This window comes from Podarcis erhardii (genome assembly GCF_964252035.2).
Source record: "Podarcis erhardii genome assembly, chromosome: 3".
NCBI lineage: Eukaryota > Metazoa > Chordata > Lepidosauria > Squamata > Lacertidae > Podarcis > Podarcis erhardii.
The window spans coordinates 122,378,499-122,393,769 of record NC_138507.1 but is presented as its reverse complement, the minus strand read 5'-3'; the positions used below and the strand labels follow the sequence as shown (position 1 = coordinate 122,393,769).

At 48.5% G+C, this 15,271-nt stretch overlaps 1 long non-coding RNA gene across 4 annotated transcripts in view; it reads right to left on the bottom strand.

The window, feature by feature from the left end:
- Positions 1 to 12,162, bottom strand: part of LOC309338046 — a 115,414-nt gene extending 103,252 nt beyond the window's left edge. For 2 of the 4 annotated variants that reach the window (XR_014154619.1, XR_014154620.1), the window contains exons 1-2: positions 11,970 to 12,150; positions 11,230 to 11,361 (exon numbers count right to left, since the gene is read on the bottom strand). This is a non-coding gene — a long non-coding RNA (uncharacterized lncRNA). Of the gene's footprint in view, positions 1 to 10,557; positions 10,794 to 11,229; positions 11,362 to 11,969 lie in introns of all 4 variants that reach the window. The other 2 variants (XR_014154618.1, XR_014154621.1) reach the window with 2 other exon arrangements.
- Between the last annotated feature and the right edge of the window lie 3,109 nt (positions 12,163 to 15,271).

The following is a 15,271-nucleotide window of genomic DNA, read 5'->3' as shown; positions in this document are numbered from 1 at the left end:
CATGGAAGGAGAACACTTGGAAGGACAGCTCTGTTCCAAATCATGCATAGTTGCAGAAAGTACATGCAGCTGAGGTACACAACGTTTTTTGGTGAAATAGTCTGGCCCTGATGGAGGTGTTCTCATGCAGTCCATGCCCAAGAGCCAGGTAATCTCCCAACACCACACCTGCTTGGGGGACCAGTTAGAAGGGCCTTTGGCCTCACCCATTTGCAGGGCTCTTCTCAGGCTCAGTCCTGCAGATCCATATGGAAACATTTCCGCTTGGGCTTTCTCACCACCCTCTCCAACTCAACAGGTTGTCCCCAACTTCACCAACTGAGTTCTGCATCCTCTCCTCTCCCTGGGCACCAGCCACAGCTAATCTAGAGGCCTGTATCCCACATTGCCCAGTACCTTGGAATAGATTTTGCGGATGCAATGGGTCTGTAGGGGGGAAGAGCAGGGATTACCATGCACACACAAATGTCTGTGGCATTGGATCTAAGCCCATCAGTGCTGCACCAAACTATTCTGTTGCCGTTCCATGCTCTTGAATATTCTCCAGAACATTTTTCCAAGGGAAAGGCAGGCATAACCTTCTCTTTTTATGGACACTCTTTGAGCACTGTCCTGTTTGTTTGCTTGTTTGTTTGTTTGTTTGTTTGATTGTTTGAGTGTGTGTTTGTGTGTTGTGCTGCTTTTATGGTATTTGTGTTGCTTGCTTGATGCCTCATTTTAATATTGCTGAGTTACACTGGTTTGAGCTTCTGTGCATTCTTGTGAATATATGGGGGGAACTAGTAGGTCAGGGCAATTCTTTTATATTTGAATTTGGAGATGGGGGAGAAGTATCAGTGCCAGTTGTGAGCTGTTGGTCTGGGCTGTGCCTGTAACACTTACAAGGCAGTTGCTGGTCTTTTTGCAATCTCCACAGAGATGGGCCCCATGAGATGTCTTCAGCATCCTTTCCCAAGAGCCCAAAGTTCAAACCCAGGAGGCAAGGTGGGGAACCTGTGGTCACAGGGCTAAGTCCCATTTCCCCACCTGGTCTTGCTTCAAGTTAACGGACAAGCGTTGTTCCATCGGATGCCCACAGGCAGCAAAGTTTGCTAAAGCAACTGCCAGATTCAGCACAGTGAAACTGGGGATGAGCCCAGACCAGAAGGCAATATTGGGGTGTGTGGAATGGTGGGAGTGGGGAGCAGCAATGCCAAAGAGATCCCTCTCCATGCAAACAGATTCAGGGATGGAGCTGGAGAAAAGGGGCAAATAACACATGTGAGGAAATTACTGAGCATGGAGAAAACCCAGGGGTTTCAGTGTTTGCCTGGAGTTTGGTTTCCTTGAAGGTGATTGGAGATATAGATATTTTTTTTGAACATATAGAGAGGGCCTGAGTATAAAATGGATGGGGTCACAGCATTAACACCCCCCAAATCATCCTTCTCAGTTCCTCACAGCTTTGGATCCCCTCCTCAGGAAACAGGAATCTGTGTCTCCAGCTTCCAGGCTGCTTCCACCTCGGCTCTCAAACTCCACATGGGCTCAGGACAAAAATATCTCAAAGGATGCCTCTCCCCATATGAACTGACCTGGACCCTGAGATCATCATCAGAAGCCCTGCTTCGTGTGCCTCCTTTGCAAGAGACCTGGAAGGCTACACTATGAGATGAGGTCTTTTCTGTGGTGGCTCCCTGTTTGTGGATTGCTCTTCCCCAGGAAGTTCACTCTGCTCCTTTACGTGCCAGGGAAATACATTCCTCTTCTTCCAGCCTTGGACTAATGGAAAAATGGTGTTTTACACTATGTGTGGGTGTTATTGTTTGTTTTCTTAATATGGTATGTATTTTGATGTTTTTGTATTTTAAACTGCGCTGTGGTTTATTCTTTTGAGATGCTGATGAGGACACTCCAGTGGCCAGCGAAGGTCCTAGTCCTACGTTGTCTGACTAGCTCAGCAAACTCCTCTTTGAGATTCTAACCCTCCCTGGAATCAGGACCCCAAGAATTGGAAGAGATGAAGGGCACTCCCTGATCCACAGCAAGATGAGCAAGCTTTTTCCTGAGCCTCCAGGTGTCAACACCTCACAGGCTGCGCATGTGGAGCAGGATGCCAACTCACTTGCGAGCAACAGGAGAGGAGAGGGGAGCTGGCATCAGGGTTGGATTGGGGGCAGAGGTCCAGGACTTCACTTAGCAAAAAGAGGAGGAGGAACCCCAGATCCAGCAGGGCTGGCTCAACCACATTTTGAGGGGCTCACTTGCCGTTTGCTTGCTTCTTATCTGAAGCACCAATTGCTTCTGTGTGCAGACTTTAAAATATTTTCCAGCTGTGGACATTTCCTGGCTCAGGAGCTAACAGAGGCATTTATTGCTAGTTGTCATAGTGCAATTCCCACTTCCCTTTGGTCAGCATCCTAAACTCCACTGTGAGTAACCCAGAAAAAGCATTGGCTTGCGGGGGATATTGGAATTGAGCCCTTGGTGGTATGATGGGATGGAAGCAGGGAGGGAGGGGAAGGAGAGCATCACCTGAACCAAACCTGGTGGCTTAGGTGAGTGTCACTCAGATGATGGGGAGGAGGAGCCCACCTGAGGGGTCTCACCTGTCTTGGATGAAAATGAGGCTTTGGACATCCATCAGACCCCCTTCCTTAAGAAGACAAGGATGAGGAGCCTGGAGTTCTCCAGATAATGTTGAGGACTAACAATGGTGACTCTGAGATTTTGTGTTTGTATGTGTGACACATCGGATAGTAGAGTCTGACCCCCAAAATCCCCCCTCCCCACACACGTTTTCACAACAGATTTTTCCAATGTTTTCATTTATAACTCACCTTAACGCAACATAATAGGCCAATTGAACCCCAAAAATGAGGCCTCCCACACCATTTTTGGCATCTCCCCCCCTAAGACGTTGACATCTCCAATTATCACATTGGGCTCTGGTGAAATCTGCTTCTTCTTTCTCCAGTTCCTCCCCGCTTTCTCTGCCCTGGGCAAGTCCTCCTTAGGAAACATCCCGTCCCTCTGTGTGCAACTGCCCAAGGAAGCGCGGCAGTTGGAGAGGAGATATGGGGAAAGAGGCACAAGGAGAAGCAGGGGTGGGGTGGGCAAGAGGGGTGGGCCCACAATTTGAGAAATGCTCTTGTGCAAAGCCATGTTTGCAAAAACAACCACAAACCCTGGATGGCACCACTGACTGTCCTCGAAGAATGCATTTTCCAAAGTGCATTCAGCCTACAATAAAGATAAGGGAGGAGATACAGGTCCTTGGGGGAGAAGGCTGTCCATGGCTACCAATGGCCATGGATCACATGGGATTCCCAGGAACTGGCATTAAGAAGCATTGTGGCCTCTCCCTGCAGAGGCAGAGCATCTCCCTCATGGCCAGCAGCCCCTGGTCTGCATTTCAGGGCATCCGAGTCGGTGGTCATCCCTGCCTCCTGGGTGAGGGAGTTCCATAGTTTCACTACAAGCTGCACAAAAAAAGCCCTTGGTTTTATCTCTCCCGAATCTCCCGACACTCAGCTTCCCGTCATGTCTCCATTGCACTCCTATTTAAATCTGCCTTTCCTCCCATTAGGAAACCCCTGCATCTCTTCCACCTTTTCCCCACATGCAACCTGCCCCACTGATCTCACTGCTTGGTAGTCTTGGCATTCTGGAGGGCAGAGTGTCAGCATCCGACAAAACACTCCCAGGGCAAAGGGTTTCTCTGGAGCCATTCACGTCAAGGGATGTTTTGCCCTGGAGTTCAAGGTGAGCTGCAGCAATTCCGCTCTCATCCAGGATTCCCTGCTGACGATCTTGATGGAAAAGGCCATCAGACGGGAGCTGAAGTCAAGGTGAGCTTGAGGATCTGAGCGGTGGTGGCTCCCCTTTGTTGCAAGTTCTTAGAGGGAGAGACGATGCTGTCAACAGCCATTGGAGCTCCTGCCAGAGGGAATGGGGAAACCAAACAGCTGGCGCATCACTCTTTTTTAGACCTGTTCCCCTCCAGATGTTTTGGAATACCAGGTGTGGACTTGGAGGGACTTGGAGAAACTTCATTTTTTTTATAAAGTTCCCCTTAGAAAATCTGCCACCCACCCACTCCCACAGGAAACGATGTTTCAGATCTAATCATTTCAATTCTAAAATGCATGCCCTGCTTCTTCCATTCCACAAAGGATTTGCTCAAAGCATCAAAGCAACATTGGTCCACACATTAAAACACAGAGCAATCTGAAAACAGCAGCTAAAAGGGGAGGGGTAGGCAATTTGGTCAATTTCAATTTTCCACAGTTTCATTTTCCCAAACTGCCTTAAAATACAGAAACATTCTCCTGAAAACTAATCAGCATTTTTTTGCAATTTTTTCCAAATATGCAGGTATTTCCTTGGTCTACATTACTTGACTGGAGAACTGCATTGCAAAATTCAGATTACAGCAGATTTGGAAGTTTAACTTGGTATTGTCCAGAAAGTACAAATTTGGTAGGCTGTCCTGCAATTTGAACTGACTCCATTTCCCACCACCACTCCTGAGCAACCCCACAGAGAACTCCAGCAACAGTCAAGAAAGAGCAACAGTTTGATTTCATAGCAACTTGGGGGTGTTCCTGCATATTCCTTTTCATATTTGAAAGATCAGGGATGTCAACTGATAGCAAAGTCAGGGAAAGAAATATTTTCTTATGCAAGATTCCTGCACTTTGTTTGAACAATGAATTTGGATGCCTGGTGAAGACCAATATTTATATGTGCCAAAGGGTTTTGTTGATCAATAAAATTACATCAAGCATCAAGTATTCTTCTTCCTTTCTTCGGGTGCTGGCCATTCCTTGCTATTATCTCCCCATCATCCTATGGGCATAGCTGGACTTAATCTCCCATCATTCCTGGCTGCTGGGCCTTCTGGCTTGTGGGGCGGAAGGGAGCTGGGGATCCCCATCAACATCTGGAAGGCACCACATTACCTACTGCTGCCCTAGCCCTCTAGTTCTGAAAAGGAGGGTCTCCCTCTCCACCTTACCTGGTGCTCCTGGGAGCAGGAGGAGGAAGGCAACCGAGAGACCAGGTGGAAGAGCTTCTAGGCTGCATGTCGGAGACTCCAGGGTGGAGCAGAGGTGGGGAACTTCTCTGTGTTTCTAGGTCACTGGGAGGTTGTGACACCTTCAGGGGTCTTTGGAAATCTTGCGGGGGGAGGAGAGGATGAGCACAGCCCACAGGCCTTCCCAACACAGGGTCTCCACCAGTTTCTGCAGAAGACAAGGAAGCAGAGAAATGTCCACAAAGGCAGAGAGCGAGAACGATAGTCTTGAAGTCCTTGTAGGGATGGGGACCAAAGTCAGAAGACGGGAGATCTGGACGCAAGGCACAGCTCACACCTAGGTCAAACATAGTCTCCAGAAACCTGGTGCTCTCCAGATGTTTGGGACTACAATTCCCATCGCCCCCAGCCTGCAAGACCATGTGAGGCCAAAGGTGAGAGGGGATTTTGCATTCATATGCTACTTGCCTGTAAAAAGATCCAAAAGAGCGTGAGAATATCTGTGGGGCAGTTTGGGGCAGCCACACCCAGGGGTTTGGTCATGGATAAATCCACAGGCATAGCTATGATTTTATCCAGAATCTTGAGATGTCTCTCCTTCCCCTTTTTGCTCTATTTTGGGGGCTGACCATGTTGGGATATGAAAGCAACGCAGCTGCAAACTGGTAGCTTGTTTACATCACATGATGTGACTAGCTGCGGGAAAGAATCTTCCCGGAAGTTCACAGGCTTCAACAGTCTTTGCTCTGTGTGTGATTTAAGACCTTCCATTTGCGTATGTGAAGGAAGTCTTAGTCTCTTGTTTGCTGAACACTGAACTGTTCGGACATGTTTCCTGTAGTGCTGCAAAGTCAGAAATAAACAAGATGTAAAAGGCTTTCTGACTATCTTCTTTCCCTTGCTGGGATGCAAGGAGGGAAGGGGGTGTGCATTTTCTACTCTGGGAAATGTCGCCTATCAAGATTTTCCCTGGTCTGTCCGGGATGCCAGCCAGAGGAAGATCACCGGTAAACAAGCCGGGAGCCTGGGAGAGTTGCCAGCCTCTCCGGAGGGGGGCTTGTTTTCCAATAGACCATTCCTCAATGTTCCCTCCCTACTTTACTTGAGGGGCAGCTTGTGTAGGGACTGTCAGATGTTTGTGGACTGCATCTCCCATTACTCCTGGCTGGTGGCCCTTCTGGCTTGCGGGGGCAGGGGGAGCTGCAGGTCCCCCTCAATATTGGGAAGTCTCCACATTGGCTCCCAGGGACAGGAGGAAGGGGACAACAGAGAGATATTTTATATCTTATTTTGGGGAGGTGAGAGAAGGATTGATGCTTGCTGTGAGATGTTGGTCTGAGCTGTGTCCTGCCCAGTGATATTTAGGAGGCAGTTGCTGGTCTTTTGCAATCTCCACAGAGATGGGCCCCATGAGATGTCTTCAGCATCCTTTCCCAAGAGCCTGAAGTTCAAACCCAGCAGGCAAGCTGGGGAACCTGTGGTCACAAGGCTAAGTCCCATTTCCCCACCTGGTCTTGCTTCAAGTTAACAGACAAGCGTTGCTCCAGCGGATGCCCAAAGACAGCAAAGTTGGGTGAAGCAACTGCCAGATGCAGCCCAGTGAACTTGGGAATGAGCCCAGATCAGAAGGTGATATTGGGGTGTGTGGAATGGTGGGGTTGGGGAGCAAAGAGATCCCTTTCCATGCAAACAGATTCAGAGATGGAGCTGGAGAAATGGGGCAAATAACACATGTGAGGATTCCTTGAAAATATTGTTACACTGCACCCAAATTGCTGAGCATGGAGAAAACCCAGGGGGTTCAATGTTGAGTTCTTTGAAGGTGAGCGGAGACTTTGGAGTCTTTAGGAAATATGGGTTTGTTTCTAACATATAGAGAGAGCCTGAGCATAAAATGGATGGGGTCACAGCATTAACACCCCCCAAATCATCCTCCTCAGTTCCTCACAGCTTTGGATCCCCATTACAATAAACAGGAATCAGTGTCCCCAGCTTCCAGGCTGCTTCCAACTCCGCTCTCACTTCCAACACCACACCTGCTTGGGGGCCAGACTAGAAGGGTCTTTGGCCTCACCCAGCTGCAGGGCTCTTCCCAGGATTAGTCTTCTCATGGAAACATTTCTGCTTGGACTTGCTCACCATCCGCTCCAAGTCAACAGGTTGTCCCCAACTTCACCAACTGAGTCCTGCATCCTCTCCTCTCCCCGGGCACCACCAAAAACTGATCTGGTGCCTGATATTGCCCAGTACTTTAGAAAATATTTTGAGGATGCAATGGGTCTGCAGGGGAGAAGAGCTGGGATTCCCATCCACAAGTGGACGCCTGTGGCCTTGGATGCCAACCCATCGGTCCAGCACCAAACGATGCTTTTGCTCTTCCATGCCCTTGATCATTCTCCAGATGCATCTTTCAAAGGGAAGGCAAGCTTAAGCTTCTCTTTTCCTGGACACTCTTTGAGCACTGTCTTGCTGTCCATTCGTATGTGTATGTTTGTGATGTGCTGCTTTTTGTTTGATGCTTCATTTTAATATTGCTAGCAGACACTGGTTTAAACTTCTGTGCGTTGTAGTAAATATATGGGGGGGAAGTACAAAAAGTGGGCACCCAAAGGTGAGGGCAAGGCTTTTATATTAAAATTTGGAAATGGGGGAGAAGTATCAGTGTCAGTCGTGAGCTGCTGGTCTGGGCTGTGCCTGTAACATTTAGCAGGCAGTTGCTGGTCTTTTGCAATCTCCACAGAGATGGGCCCCAGGAGATGTCTTCAGCATCCTTTCCCAAGAGCCTGAAGTTCAAACCCAGCAGGCAAGGTGAGGAACCTGTGGTCACAGGCAGTGGCGTAGCGTGGGTTATCAGCACCCGGGGCAAGGCAAGTAATTTGCGCCCCCTAACCCGTGGATTTGCGCCCCCTAACTCGTGGATTTCCCTAACCCCCAGATGTTGCGCCCGGTGCGGCCGGCCCCCCCTGCACCCCCCACGCTACGCCACTGGTCACAGGGCTAAGTCCCATTTCCCCACCTGGTCTTGCTTCAAGTAAACGGACAAGCGTTGCTCCATCGGATGCCCACAGGCAGCAAAGTTGGGTGAAGCAACTGCCAGATGCAGCACAGTGAACTTGGGAATGAGCCCAGATCAGAAGGCGATACCTGGGGGGGGGTTGGGAATGGGGAGCAGCAATGCCACAGAGATCCCTTTCCATGCAAATAGATTCAGGGATGGAGCTGGAGAAAAGGTGCAAATAACACATTTCAGGTTCCCCTGAAAATATTGTTACGCAGCAGCCAAATATTTGAGTGGTGAGAAAACCCAGGGGTTTCTGTGCTTGCCCAGAGTTTGGTTTCCTTGGAATGAAGGTCAGTGAAGGCTGTTCTGTCTTTAGGATATCTGGAAGTATTTACACATATAGACAGTATGAGCATAAAATGCAAGACTTCAATGCATTAACACCTGCAAAGCTCTCAAACTGGCTCAGGACCTCTTTATCTCCAGTTCCAGCTCTCCCCATATGTACCAACCTGGATCCTGAGATCATCCTCTTAGGCCCCTTTTTGTGCACCTCCAGAGGTCTGGAGAGGGGCAACACTAGGCTTCTGGGGGTTGGGGGTGGAGGAAAGGCCCACCCATTAATCTGAAAGACCCCCTCACTGATTTGCTGCTCTTGAAACCTGGCTCATTTTTTTGAGATGCTCATGAGGACACTCAACTAGCCAACCAGAGTTGTTGCCTTACAAAGAAACCCCTTGTCTGACCAGGTTGCAACCTTCTCTCTTAGATTCTAACCCTCCATAGGCACAGGACCCCGTGAATGAGAAGGAATTCAGGACACGCTCCAACCCACAATATGAATAACCTTTTTGCCAAACCCCAGGGGTCAAAACCCTTCAGGTTTCTGATGTGGAGCTGGATGCCACAACTCACTTGCAAGCAAGAGGAAAGATGCCATCAGGGTTGGATTGGGGGCAGAGGTCCAGGGCTCCGCTCAAGAGCACTTTTGGGTTGTACCTTTCAGATCTCTGATTCTATTCTGCTGTGCCTCCTCTTTTCATGACTTGGATGTGCAAGGTGAAAGGCAGAGGTTGGATGGCTCAAAGCACACGTCAGGAGGAGCTGAGGAGGTTTGACATTGAGGTCAAAACTCCATGTGGAATCCACCTTACCTCCAAGTCCTGCAGAGGCTTTCAAAACCAATGAAGATGACTGTGCCTAGATGTGAGAGGGGGTGGACATCACTATCACACCCTTGTCAGACAAGTGTCTATGGTTCAGGTGTCACCCACTTGCTTTTGGGCAATGCCCTAAACTGATATTTATACTCCACCATAAAAGGATTGCCTTGTAGAGAATATTGGGATTGATCTCTTGGTGTTATGCTGAGCCCACCTACAACCCTGTTCATCCCCACTGATTGGGAGCTGGAGAAAGGTGGCAATTAGCACACACGAGGATTCCTCAAGAATATGAGGACCCTGAGACCCAGGCCCCAGAGGTCCACACCCTGCCATTTGCTGATGTGGATCAGGGGTCCATTTCACTAGCAAGCAGGAGAGGTCCCAAAATCAGGGTAGAACTTTGCTCCTTTCCTTAGCATGTCTCTATGTCCATTGGAGAAAAGCTGGAGGGGATGGAGTTATGCGACCTCCGAGGAGTTAAGAAATATTACACCCTTTAGAAGGCATCTGAAGGCAGTCCTGTATAGGGATGTTTTTTTTTCAAAAAATGTTTGCTCTTTTATTGTGTTTTTCTATATATTGGAAGCCGCCCAGAGTGGCTGGAGCAACCCAGTCCAAAGGGTGGGCTATAAGTAAAAACCTCATGATGATGATGATGAAGGAACAGGACATCCCTCTTTTCACTGGAGAAATGTTGGCGGGAATGCATGCCTTGCCTAGAAGCATGGGGGAAACTTCACAGTGTGGGCCACACTGCCCCCCACCCATTGCTTTCCTCCCCCGTCTCTTCCTTCCATGCCACGCAGGACAGAGATCAACATGCGGGCCGCCCACTCATGAGGCAAGGGGCAGTGCCCACCTCGGGTGGCAGGATCCACAGGGGCATCAGATTCAGCCTCGAAGAAATGCATCTTGGCGACTCGAAGACATTGCTGATATCCACCCTCTTGATCTTAATGTAGGTTTTAACCACACCCCTTCTTCCCTGAGTAGGGAAATATGGGAGCTGGAAAGCAGCATTTTGTGGTTTGCCCCAGGGGCTCAAATGTCTTAGGCTGGTCCTGTCCCCAACGCTTCCATTCCCCCTTCTCCTTCATCGCCCCCTTCTTCTTTCTCCATGCCCCTCCAACCCTCCAAGTGTCCCCATCTTCCAGAGACAGACCTGGATTTAAAGAAGCTGTCCACTTTGATCTGACTTGATCTCTGAATGTCCCACTTTTCCTAAGGATGTCCCCATTTCCATCAGAGAAAAGTTGCAGACGTTTTCACAACATGAACCAACACAAAGGTTTCCAATGCTTGCATTTATTAACAAGAAGAAGCTAAAGCATTTTTGCAGGCAAACCAAATTCAAGCTCCAATCCCGAGCCCACTTACTAAGGAGTCAGGCCCCACTGGCCACAGTGGGGCTTACTCGTGAGTAGAGAGGCAGACAGGATGGCTCCCTCTTGACGCCTTCCCAGCATCGCCTTCAGCAGCATCAAGCAAAGCGGTTTCTTCCCCAGCAGAGATGGGGGTGCAGTCGAGGCAGCTGCACATCAGAGGAGAGCAGGGTGGTCTTCCTTTCACCAGAGGTCTTGCACCGGAGATCGGCAGAGTTACCCCCCTCCTGTGAGAAGAGGAAACACTGTTAAAATGGGTGTTGGTGGTGGTTCAGAAAACCCAAACCAGTGACTCCAACTGGGAGGCAGAATAGCTGCTGTTGTCACAGTTCAAATTGCACACAGAGGGTCTGTTTTGCAGAGGGTTGGACTAGATGACCCCTTCAGTCCCTCCCAATGCTACATTTCTATTCTATGATAGTAGGAGAGACCTCTGAGCATTTCCTGTATGCACTTGGGGGAATTTGAACGGAGGTTGGCTGCCATACACACTTTTTTTCTAATGAGGTTCTTTTTCCTTCTTCTTTATGCGAACAGCAACCCCAGGAGAGGACACATTTGAGGAGATCTTTGTGTTGTGTTGGGAAGAGCGGTGAGTCTCATGTATGTGGGATCATGAGATACCACTGACTTATTTTCCAGGAAAACTAAGATTTGACTCACCTCTACGGCAACACACCACGAGACGATTACACCGAAATAAGAACCTTAGGGGCGGCCGGCACCTAAAAAGTTGCAGTATCCCTCCCTGCCGTTGACATCTCGGCCTGCAATTAGCTTGGGCTCTGGTGAAATCTGGAGGACGAAAAGGAAGACTGTGAAGGCTCTGGCTCTCAGGACTGACCTTCCACACCTTCCACAACTTCTTCCACAATGGCCCCGCTGGCTTGGATACCCGGAGGGCGCCAAGTTGGGGAAAATGGTGCAGCAAGAATGCACGGCTGGAGCAGAGAGCCGGTCCCTTCTGCTGCCTCCCTGCACCTCCAGGACAGGGTCTGAGCCAAGGTGGTAGGGAAGGCTGCGTCAGAGTCACTGGCTTCCCTGGGCAGCCACTGGCAAACTGGGAGAGAGAAGCCCCCTTGCCCAGGAAACTGACCCGTTCTTTTACCCATCGCAGAGCTGAGTTTCCTGAAGTGCATTATTACAGATTTGAAAGCAAGACCTTCTGTGGATCACATAAATGAGGTAATGAGAAGAGACTGGCTGGTGGATCTTGCCAGAGAGGACCCATCGAGTCCAGCATCCTCTTCTCCCAGGATCCACCTGATGTCCCATTTGAGATATTCTCCAGGAAGACAGAGGGGCAAGATCCCACCTCTTTGTGAGTCACAGCAAGTGGCTGAGAATAAAGCTGAGAGCTGTGGGGCTGCTCAGAGAAGAAGCATCTGAGAAGAAGGCCATACCTGGAGCCAGCAGCATCAAGAAGAGGACGGCAACAGAGAGGAGGCAAAAGATCTTCATGGCTGGAGGTTGGTGGGAATCCTGGAGGTACCAGAAGCCAAGTGGAAGAGCAATTGCCAGGGGAAGGAAAGGTCCCTCTACTTATAGGTGGCTGGAGGACTGATGAAATCTTGTGGGATGCCAACCGTTGTTTGCAGGATGGATGTGGCAAGCTCTGAGCTTCATGTGCCAAGGACCAGCCAAAGACCATAGAATCATAGGTTCACAGAAGGGACACCAAGAATCACCTAGACCAACCCCTGCAGAGCAGGCATCAAAGCTATAGCATCCCTGACAGGTGCCTATCCAACCTCCGGCAAAGGAGAATCAGGCACGTTCTGAAGGGCTCCGTTCCACCATTGAACAACTCAGAAAGTGAATCTGTTGGTTTGTGTCCTGCTCTCTGCTCACAGTGCCGTGGCATCTTTTGATGTCCCCCCCCCCCGTGGGGGGGGCTCTGCAGGTGGGACCAGGGCCTGGGTGCTGAGGGTGATCCAAACACTTCCCACCTGCCCAACTCTAGACGCCATCACTGCTAGGCAGGCATGGGGCACCGAGGGTTCACAGGGCTGTGCTGTGGTACCTCCTCACCTGCCCTCCTCACCTGCAGCTGAGGTACAAAACGTTTTTTGGGGAAATAGTCCAGCCCTGATGGAGGTGTTCTCATGCAGTCCATGTTGAGATTGCAGTGTTCCGTGCACAGCGGAATGATGAGGAATACGTGCACATACTCTATATTGCTTTATTTACATTTCAAAGCTGGTAAGTTACAGAAAAACATCTTGCCTCTGCCGGAGCAGAGAAAGCATCCTCTCTCCTCTGAAGCACGGAGAGAAACACAAACTGAACTGCAAAGAACAGTGAAAAACAGAAAACCAGTGTACGTCACATCCAGTCTCCTTTCCCATGGGAAAACCCAACAGCAATTGACTGTGGAATGTAAACACCTGTCTCGTGACAAGCACTTCGCTGCACAGTGAAGAGAGCAGAAACCAACATCCTCCCCCTTTCTGTGAACATCACTGGGCAGCGTGTTCGTACAATATCAGTACAAACCCAACTTCTGCACATAGGTACAGTGTTGATCCCTTGATACAATCTTGGACAATACATCAGCAGGAATTTCATTACCTGGCATATAGGACACCGTTACGAGTCCCTTCTGAATACGTTCCCTAGCACGTTGCAACTTCAATTGCAAGTGCTTCGTGCTTTGCTTACAACCTTCAGAATTCAGCAAAGCCAAACATGCTTTGTTGTCCTGGTAAACCTGGATTGGACATTTGACAGGAATTTTCATGTCTTTGCACAATTGTAACAACCATTCACAATCTTTAAGTGAATAAGACAGTGCATTCAGTTCAGCTTCACAAGTACTTAAGCTAACTGTTGTTTGCTTCTTGCATGACCAATCAAATAGACCCTGATTGTACATATAGCAAACTCCAGACGTACTTTTCCTGTCTGTAGTGTCACTTCCAAAACTTGCATCTGCAAATATCTCAAGACCACCAGACTTCTGATTGTTAAATCTTAGTCTGTAATGCATAGTGCCTTTCAAATACCGCGCTATGCGTTTCAGAGCTTTCCAATCCTTAACAGTAGGATTGTTGACTTGTCTGCTTAGCAAATTACAGCTAACAGCAATGTCTGGTCTTGAACATCTGGCAATGAAGTTTAGCTTGCCTAGCACACTTCTGTACAGTGTAGTGTCAGAAAACGCTTCTTCAGTGTCATCTACCTGATAACCTGTTGTCATCGGTGTGTCTACAGGGTTAGCATCCATCAGGTTTAGTTTGCTTAACACATCAGCAATTTTCCGTGACTGGTGTACTAGAATGTTACCATCTTGATCTCTCTCTATTTCCAGAGATAGGTAGTTGCTTACCTCACCAAGATCTTTCATGTCAAAGTGTTCTTTCAGTTGAGCTAGGGCGTTATTGTACATTGTGACATCCTTCCAAAAGAATAAAAGATCATCAACATAAAACAAACAATACAGTTTCTTTTGCCCCTCTTCTTTGACAAATACACATGGATCAGCTTTCCCTTGCTTAAAACCTAGAGAAAACAATACTTCAGTGAGTTTTGTGTGCCAACACCGTGCACTTTGTTTGAGACCATAAAGGGACTTTTTCAGAGCACAAACAAATCCCTGTTTTACCTGTACGCCATCAGGTGGAAGCATATAAAGTGATTCATCTAGAGATCCGTACAGAAAAGCTGTATTCACATCGTGGTGACTAATGTGTAGATTCTCCTCTGCAGGAGCATAAGCCTTATGCTCTCATACCTCACTGTGGGTGAGTAGGTCTCGTGATAGTCTTCACCTGGTACCTGTGCAAAACCTCTGGCTACCAATCTGGCTTTGTGTCTGACTATCTTGCCATTTTGATCTGTCTTCGCTTTGAAGACCCATTTGCTTCCTAGCAGTTTCATTCCTGGAACTACTGGAACAAGGTCCCATGTTTTGTTCCTCTCCAAGGAATCAAGCTCAGCCTTCATGGCATTTAACCATGGCTCAGCTTCCTTTGAATCCAAATCCTGGATTTCTTGGAAACTTGAAGGTTCAAATACCTTCTTGGAGCTTTTAACAGCTGTTACTGCTATCTTAGCAAACTCATCAGCAAATCTCTTTGGAGGTCTGCCTTTTGTGGCTCTTTGTGACCTGCGAATTAGCCTTAGGTCTTCAACACTCTCCTCTTCCTTCTTGGGAGAAAAGTGGCCTATTGTGAACAATGGTTCCTCCAATTCTTGATCAGAGCTTTCAGAGGGTCGCATAGAGGCTTTCGCACTCTTGAAATCCTCTGAATCACCCGATTCAGTTTCAGACTCAGAATCAGAACCTTCATCAGTGGGTGTGGGTTGTTGCGGTTGCTTTTGGCTATCCTCAGTCTCATCACTGTCATCAGGATAACATTGGAAAATTCCCACATTCTCCCCCCACTTGGCATTGTACTCGACACTTCTTGTGAGCTTAATTGTCTTAGAGTCAGTCATCCTTATTCTGTAAGAACCTTTCTGATAACCTAGAAAGATACCATGCAAACCACGCTTGTCTAACTTGGAGTTTTGTGGTGAGTGAACCCACATGTCAGAACCAAAAATTCTCATGTGTTTGATGTATGGCTTCTTGCCAAACATCTTCTCATAGGGGGTACAACCAATCGCTGAAGATAACCTGCGATTATAACTGTAAGTGAAACATGAGAGAGCTTCGGCCCAATAACTCTCTGGAAGATTTGCATCATGCAGCAAGGTTTTT